The sequence below is a fragment of the Canis lupus genome, chromosome 12, assembly GCF_003254725.2.
Source record: "Canis lupus dingo isolate Sandy chromosome 12, ASM325472v2, whole genome shotgun sequence".
NCBI classification, from domain to species: Eukaryota; Metazoa; Chordata; class Mammalia; order Carnivora; family Canidae; genus Canis; species Canis lupus.
In genome coordinates this window covers 18,272,517-18,281,402 of record NC_064254.1, presented here as the reverse complement: position 1 = coordinate 18,281,402, position 8,886 = coordinate 18,272,517, and the positions used below count along the sequence as shown (strand labels likewise).

The window sequence follows — 8,886 nt, the reverse complement described above, 5'->3', positions numbered from 1 at the left end:
AGCAAATATACCCACCCATATAGAACACTTTGTTAGGCACCTGAAACTTTTGGGTAGAATAGCAAAGACAAGGAAAATATTTTCATGTAAATATTATTTTACAAAATATATTTGCATAAAAATAAAATTTGGGTTCATCTCTTATTTTTTCAAAATAAATATTCCCAAGTGCTTATAGTGTATCAGGCAGCTAACTAGGCTTCATGTCTTAATTCTTATTCCTCTTAGTCTTCCTTTCTTTAAAGTAGGTCCATGCGTTCTGTTTGAAATATAGATGGATAACAAACAAGGTCTATAGATGTCTATAATAAATATGAAACCACACAGAAGGAAAAAAACAAAAAAAACCTCTGAAACTTGTCCAAAGAGATTTTGAAGTTTATGAGTTTGGGTGACGTGGAGAATGGTGGTACCATTAATGGAAAAAACCAACTGCCAAGTCAGGAGAATAAGTAACTTGTGAAAGGGCACTTAATGACTTCCGTTTTGACTATGATGTGAATATGAGAGCATGGTAAAACATTCAGAAAGGAGTTAACCTGTCATTATTGTATAGAATAGGATCAGAATTTGATGGAAATACTAGTCATGAATGTCCAAATTCAGTCATCATCTGCAAAAATAAAGTTAATACATATTTGTCTATTTTGTTTTGTCTGTATAACCAACTGTAGCCGATTAAAGCTAGAAGTCGAAATACTCAATACATTTGGAGGAAGGAAAGGGGAATTTTTCCTTCTAGAAGCAAAATTGAAAGTGCCTCTCTACCATGTATTTGTCTATCTGACCTACTCTGTTCTCAGATCTGGAGTACTTTTCTTCCAAGACACATTAGAGCAGAAGCATGAGAAGAATTAGAGAGATACCTGTTTTCTTCAAAATTGTATTTATTTTGTAATATTTCTAAAGTTGGTGAAATCTATGCAAGGTCTTATTCAGAGGCACGGCAAGTCCTATGTTCATAAAAGAATGATTAAATCTTTGTAATTTGGCTTGCTAAAAGAGGTACTAAGCATAAGAAAAACCAAATCAAACCAAAAAACCCTGCAAAATGTTTAGGCCATGGAACCACCATAATGTCAACATCTTTTTCCACTGGATCTAATGTCCCATCATGAAGATTGTGTTTTGATTTTTTCCAGTCCTTATCCAGCTGTCTCTGGACCTATCGAATCATGGGTCAGTTGGCACAACTTAGGGGTTATAAGACACAATGGATACACAGTGAGAGGTTGCCCCCCAATTCCATTAGCATATAATTTCTTTTATTTGTCCAATTTGCTTACAGAGGCATTAATCTATCCATAGGGGTCTCTCTACAAAGGCTTCATGGATTTTCTAAGATGAACACGTTAACCTAGCATCTTTAAATGAGAATTTTATAGCATGTAGTTCATGAGCTGTGCCATGCCATCAGGAAGACTTGAGTTCTCATCCAAATTATACCACTCCTTAACTATTTGGCTTAGACAAATCACTTAGCTCTTTGTAAGTTTCAGTACCCTCCTATATAAAAGCAAGAATACAAAGGTACAATGAGGTATGTTATTGGTATTAAATGAAATATGGAAAGATGACTTTGTTCCATCGGTGAACATGATAAATAGGAATAAATAGGATCTTATTATTGTTACAACTAACCTTTACTTGTGCAGGCAAAACATAAAGGCAGATTGGGAAATTGGTGCAAAAAAAAGGCTGGTAAAAAGAAGAGGTACAAATGATGAGAAATACAATGAATCCTTTAGTAGTAAGTCAGAGTTCCTGCATGAAGTTACTCCTTGGTTTCATCACTCTTTTTCTCTTTCCCTGATCAAGTCAGGTTCTGTCAGTAACTGAATTGCCTGCTCTCTTTTGGCTTGTGACCTTCAATAAGTCATTTTGGGCACATTTTTAATTTTTGAAATTACATAAATGAATCCAATGTTGTTTCTGGCTCTGGAATTTTAATTTGAATATGTTGTCCTCTTTGTAATCTTTCTGAAAATCAGTTATGAGAAGATTATCTACTGCTCAATAATCTGAGCAGACTGTGGTGTACACTGAGTTCAAAAGATCCTCCAGCCTCCTTTTTTAAGCCTCTCTCCCTCCTCTGCTCCCACATATTCTGTGTCCAGTCACTTCATTAAACCATGATGGTTTTATGGTAGGTATTTACACATGTTGCTTTTTAATCAACTTGGCAGTTCCTTGGATCTTACAAGGATTCTGCTTTTTTGCTAAAAGCCTTATCTAATCCAATGAAATGAAATAAGTTGTTACTCCTCGCTTCTTATCACCACTAGGCCTTTTATAGAGCCCCATTATTGCATTAATCATAGCATCTTGCAACTACATGTTAGCTTATTTATTTACTATGATATGGCATACATAAAGAACTTGAGTTGTAAGGGTTAAGAGGAGAGAAATGTTAAATGAAAAATGCCCACAAGTCAACTGATATCTGCTTTTCATTAATTGGCACTCAATAAATGTTTGATGACTTAATTAGAGAGTTGACCTTTGAACAAGTTGGGTTTGAACTGTGAGAGTGATTATATGCAGATGGTTTTCATAAATACTATATAGTACTGTAAATAAATTTTCTCTTATGATTTTTAAAAAGATTTTATTTATTTATTCATAAGAGACACACAGAGAGAGGCAAAGACATAGGCAAAGGGAGAAGCAGGCTCCCTGAAGGGAGCCCAACGTGGGACTTGATTCCTAGGACCCTTGGATCACGACCTGAGCCAAAGGCAGATGCTCAACCACTGAGCCACCCAGTCACTCCTCTTCCTTATGATGTTCTTAACATTTTCTTTTCTCTTGCTTTCTTCATTGTAGTAAAACACTATATAATAAAGATTACATCAAAATATGTGTTAATATGTTGTGCTATCAGTAAGGCTTCCAATCAACAGTGAGTTATTAGTAGTTAAGTTTTCAGGGAGTCAAAAGCTATACGCAGATTTCACAGACACAGAGAGTTAGTGCCCCTTATCCTGAATCATTCAAAAGTCAACTGTATATACTCAAATGCTTTCAAAGCTCCTTGATATTACCAATATCACAGATTTCCCTATTATACTCTTAGAATAGTTGCTTAATAACCATTTGTTAAATGTTTGGAGTAACTTGATTTTTTAAAACAAGATTTTCTATTTTAAACTAAATATTTCCAGAAGCATAGGCCTTTATATGTGGAGTCAGGGATGTCTAATGGGATGCTCTTCAGCTATCCTTGTTATGACCAAATAAAAACAGTTAACAGAGATTAAACATTTATCATATTACAAGCACTTTGTCAAGGCTTATACCATTTAATTTTCACAACAAACCTATAATGTAGCTGCTATTTTCATTCTCATTGAATAGTGAAGGCATATAAACTTTAAATTGCTCAAAGTCACACAGTAATTGGTAGAACTAAGATTTAAACTTAGAAAAATACCGGCGCAGACTGTACTCTTAGCCAGTGTGTTATATTGCCACTAAGGCAAGCAGGCTATAGTAACCTGAATAAGGAGAGCTCTCAACAGCTTTGTAGCCAGTCACCATTAATACCATACATTTCTTCAACACAACCGAGAAATCCCTTCCTATATTTTATAGGTTATCTCCCACATTCTTAAATATGTTTATCCTAAAAAGGAGACTCCCAGAATTTAAGCAATATGTTTTGCATATGCAAATTGTCAAATGTTCTATCCAGCATTTTTAAATGATTTGCTTCAGTGTTTGTTGCTGTCTTTAAAAATTAGCACAGAAGTGATGTTTATATTCATTGCCACCAGCTAAAAGCGTTGGAGTCCTACAGTGCAGCTTGAGGGATTTTGTAGGTTTTCTTTTTTTCCATTAATATTTAAGCTTAAGCTAAGTCAGACAAAACTGAATACATAACAAATAACCATCAAGGTTACTCTTTATAGGTCAAACATAATGACAGTCTCAATTATTAAAAATCACGGCAACTTAAGGCAATGATTTTTACTGTGAATACTTTGCAAGTCCTTCCTCAAACTTGCTGGTTTTTCAGTTTTAATAAGCCAAACTTGGCATAGTATTCAGCAAATGGCTAAAGAGTTGACCTTTAGACTTTAAAAGATAAAGTAGACTTTATTCTTTCTCTTTCTTAAAATATTTCTAATTACCTATATTAATAGCAAATAAGCTCCAGATTCATCTACTCATTTGTACGACAAAATAAATTAGAAGCAACAAGTCCTGAGATTCAAGGAGTGTGGTCAGGGTCTCTTCTCTGTGGAGGAAACACCATGGGCCCCTCCAGCCACTTGACATTAATTTGTTGAACTGAAGTGACACCTGTTCATGGTACATCCCAAATATTTTGCATCCCTTGAGTACACCAGAGTGAATAATCCTGTCCATGAAATCTGTTAGAATTCCTGAATATGTGACATGGACTCTACCTCGTCTTATCCACCCCTAGCCACATTTTTTTTTTATTCTCACCTCATTTGTTCTTGTCTCTAGCAACTCTGACAGCTCTCTGTCATCCTCTGATTTTATTTTATTTTTTTAGAGACAAACACGTCCTCTTTCCTGAAGGCAAAGGCAGGTTACCATTGCCTCCAAGGGTCCACAACCCCACACAAGCCTGTCTGTTCTTCTCAGTAAAACCATAGGTGTGAATTTTGAACACTGAAGCCCTTTCTTAAACTCTCTCAACCTCAGAGCTTTTATTTCTTCATGTGGAGCTTTATCCCTTGATGTCCTATTACACAGCAAGCCCCCCTGCAGGCATTGTCAGGCCACCAAAATAACGACAGATATTAAAGATGGAAAAGATTGTCATCTGGATAAATAGCTAAGATGGAGGGTCACCTGAACATGGGATTTGCCCCTATTCTGACCACATGTTACTGGCTGAGGCTCTTAAGGGAACTATACAGAGAAAAGCCTAGAAAACCTAGCACTTGGACTGGGTTCCTAAAGCAGCCTTCTGGTGCACCATTCTGTTTATGGGGAACATTGCCTGTACCTGGGTCAGAAACAGGCTTGAGACCTGGAATGCAGGGCTGAATTATCTTTTTTCTTTAGCTCACATTCAAATTTCAGAAATTACGTCCATGATGGTGAGTAAAGGATTAGTTCAAGGAAGAAGCAAAGGCAAGAGTAGGAGAATCTATGGATAGGAGAATGAGTCCTGTTGATTATGCTGAGATTTCTTGGCATTTCAGATGGAACAATAAACCATCTTTTTTCAGGAAAAGTATTCTGAGAAAAAGGATAAGAGACAACTATCAGTCTTTCAAGTTACATCAGCTAATTATCACAGCAAAACTGTGGCATGGCTACCATTACTATTTTCTTTGGAAAGTTGAGGCACATAGATTTTAGCTTGTCTTACAATGAAAGAGAGAGAGAGAGAGAGATTCTTCTTATATTGAGGGGGTGGTGTCTTGGTGATTGGTAAAGAGCAGTCAGTGAGAAGTGCAAAATGCCAAGGAAATGCTTCTGAAGTCGTAGCCCTAGGTGAGACAGGTCACCACTGAAGGACTAGGCAGGAGGAAGTAGAGTGGAATTCTCACGGTCTGCATTCAGGGATGTAGAGAAACCATGTACCAAAAGCATATTACTAGGATGTTAGTGAGTGATCCCACCTCCTGGTTTCTTGGGCCTTTTATTTCAGTTTGCGATGGTTCCACCTGGGGTTGTTTACTGTTTCAATTCACCTACATTTCTCTTAGCTTCTAGGTAGAAATACCAGAAACATGTTTGGTAGTTGGAATTCATCTAATGTCAGAATATAAGATAGATGGAAGATTAAGTTCAAGAAAAGAAAAGAAAGACTCAGGTTCTCAGGTCTCTGCAGATTGAGCAAGTGCTAATTCTGGTGCTCCCAGCCCCAGCTTGAGTTTTGCGAAGAATGCCTTTTGTTCAGTATATTCTAGATTATAAGGGAAATATGAGGACTTTTGGATTTGTATCAATCTTAGGAGCTTTCTTTTACCTAATCTTTACCAATTCAGTTTTTCACAGATCTGAACACAACATAAAATGTTGGCGATGAAGTTCTGTGGATCTGTCTGTCTGTCTACCTCCTTATTTACTTAGAAAAAGCAAATGCTAAATAACCTCCTGTGTGCAGGGTATTTACTGCTTTAGGGCACAATCTGTTGCAGAACAGTTAAAACTGTTGCTAAGGCATCTATTGTCATAATATATGCCTCGGCAGCCCTGTGTTCTGTCTTGCTCCGCATCTGTGAGCACAGTGATTTATTGGTAATACTAATCTTCTTTGAAAGTCCTAGTGCTGCTAAGTCAAACATATTTGAAGAGGGGAAAAACAGGTTCATTTTCTGTTGTTTGTTTCCCTGGGATTTCTTATGGCTGCTTGAGAAAACATTTTGAAAGAGGACGTGTACTTCCGTAATTAAGTAAGAAGTAAGGAGTGGCATCTACTTTAGGATTATATTATTCAGATGAGGTTTGCCCTGCTGCTTTCATGTTCATAGGATCCAGTATTCCAGGGGATTATATCATCATTACCACCACTGTCGTCATCAGCACTGCGGATGAGCCTTATCGGGGAGAGTCTCTGCGGGCAGAGTTTCTAAGAAAAAAAAGAGGGAAATTTGAAAATAGAGACCCTACATAAAAACACAAGCCGATTCTTCCCTTCAAAGAGGGGAGGTTCTAGGAAGAGAGTTCTCACCATCATTTCACCTTTTTTTTCTCTCCTTTGGCAGAGTATTAGCAAAACAAGGACAGCTCAACAGTGATTGGACTGAAATAAATGATGGGTTGGGCCATTGCATTGAAACTCAGATGTTGCAATGGTCAATTGGGAAGAGGCTTAGGGTCTTGGGGCAGCTACTAGGCAAAAAGTACTTGGGGTCTGCACACTCACCTGTAGCCTAGATTGATCCCTAGGTGAAAACCGGAATGTGGGCAAAAGTAAGCAGGAAGCTTGACTCTGGTTTGAAAAATAAATTGTAAAAAAATAAAAAAAATAAAAGAAAAATAAATTGTATCCTGCATCCCAGGAGACACACACATGCACACACACCATCAACCACCAAAAATATTTTAATTTTCTTTTTCTTTGTGCTCTATCTTCACTGTACCAAATGCTGCCTTCACCTCCCTATTCACATTAAGGTAAAAGTGAGTGAGTGATAACTGCTCCCAGAAATAATTGCTCTTAATTAAATATAAACTGTCTGTCAAATAAATACAGTTCTGAATTGAGGACGTTACTCATCCCGTGGGAAGTGATTTTGTTTGTGTGAAGAAAGTCAGTAAAGATAAGGCAGGGTCTTCTGACGCTAGCTTGGAAAGGGAGTATAATTATCAACATTGTGAATCCTGATGATAGATTGACCTGAATTTAAATTCAGCTTCATCACACACTCACCGTGCTAAATTGGGCAAATTTGTCAATTTTTCTAAGAGCCAGTTTCCATTAAAATAGGGATAATAGTAGTTAACACATTCTCAGAGGTATAACACATATTGGATAGTACAATGCATATAAAATACAAGCTACTGTCTGGCCACAAGCTTGTGCTTGTTGTTATTTATATAAGATAGATGATAGCATGCCTTCGTGTAAAGATAATAATGAATGATTCCATTAACTGAAACTGCAGACTCCACTGATTTGAGCTCTTCTCACTAAAATGAAATATTTCTTTTTCTTCTGGTTAGGTTTAGGTATTGAACGATGACCACAAAAGGAAGCATTAAAAATAAATGTATAAATAAGTTAATAAGAGATTATCTACCAGATAAGCTAGTTGAACATGCACTTAAAAATGCAATGATCACAAACATATAATAATTTGATCCCATTTTATTAAATATAAGGGTGATCCCTTATATTTATATCAAACTTTTCAGGTTAGAATTCAAGACAGAAACAAAAAATGTGAACTGCTGGCTTTTAATAATCTGATTTTTTAAAAAAATATCTTTCTTTCTTTCTTTCTTTCTTTCTTTCTTTCTTTCTTTCTTTCTTCTTTCTTTCTTCTTTCTTTCTTTCTTTCTTTTAGAGAGAGAGCACAAGCATGAGTGGGAGAGGGGCAGAGGAAGCTAGAGTATCTCAAGCAGAAGGAGGTAGGGGAATGGGCTTGATCTCACAACCTTGAGATCACAAGCTGAGCCCAAAACAAGACTCTGATGTTTGACCAACTGCACTACCCAGGCACCCCTTAATAATCTGATTTTTGAAATAGTAGGGATAGAAATTTTGATTATGCAGCATAATTTTTCAATCTATTGAGGCACTGAAATACTTTGCCAACTCTGTGGACTTTATGATGCTCTGGCATCATGGTTTTGGTAATTTTTCAGCTTACTGAACATGCCTGACTGTTTAGAGTCGAAGTTCCCTCATCTACCCCGTGCATCAGATTGATATTAGAATTAAAAAGAACATATTCATAAGGGGCTAGATACAGGGAAATAATTAGTACCCGGTGATTAGAATTGGGCACTTACTAGGTATAAGGTGCAATTTCTTCAAAGAACCCACATTTGGTGACAACCTGCTTAGCAACACTTTCCTTCTGTAAAGTACTTCTTTAATTTTATGTTTACTGTTAAGATAGAATAGAGTAAATAAAGGTTTGAGTGTGTTTTTACTCACCCATAAAACAACCAACAAACCAAAGCAATCAGCGCACTCTGCAGTACCCTGTGCAATAAGGAACAGCCTTTGCCTACTTATTGTGTCCCTGTTAATATTTGAAGGGCAAGGAGTTAATTCTCTACAACCTGTAAATGCTTCATTTGTGGCCTTTGTACCTCTGGATGAATAATGAATGTTAATTAATGATGACAATGACAATAGCATTCCATGTTTTCTGTTTTTTGCACTTTACCCATCTCTAAGCCTTTTCCTCCTGAAGTGGGTTCCCTATTATTTTATTCATTATT

The 8,886-nt window shown here is 36.6% G+C and overlaps 1 long non-coding RNA gene across 2 annotated transcripts; it reads right to left on the bottom strand.

The window, feature by feature from the left end:
* Positions 1-2,631: 2,631 nt before the first annotated feature.
* LOC112641724 (uncharacterized) lies at positions 2,632-8,663 on the bottom strand. 2 transcript variants are annotated; one of them, XR_003124789.3, is made up of 4 exons: positions 8,597-8,647; positions 6,857-6,922; positions 6,496-6,559; positions 2,632-2,833 (listed from the first exon to the last, which is right to left on the bottom strand). It is a non-coding gene; the product is annotated as an uncharacterized LOC112641724 (long non-coding RNA). The 2 variants fall into 2 exon arrangements; XR_007401048.1 differs by lacking the exon at positions 6,857-6,922 and having other exon boundaries at positions 8,597-8,663.
* Between the last annotated feature and the right edge of the window lie 223 nt (positions 8,664-8,886).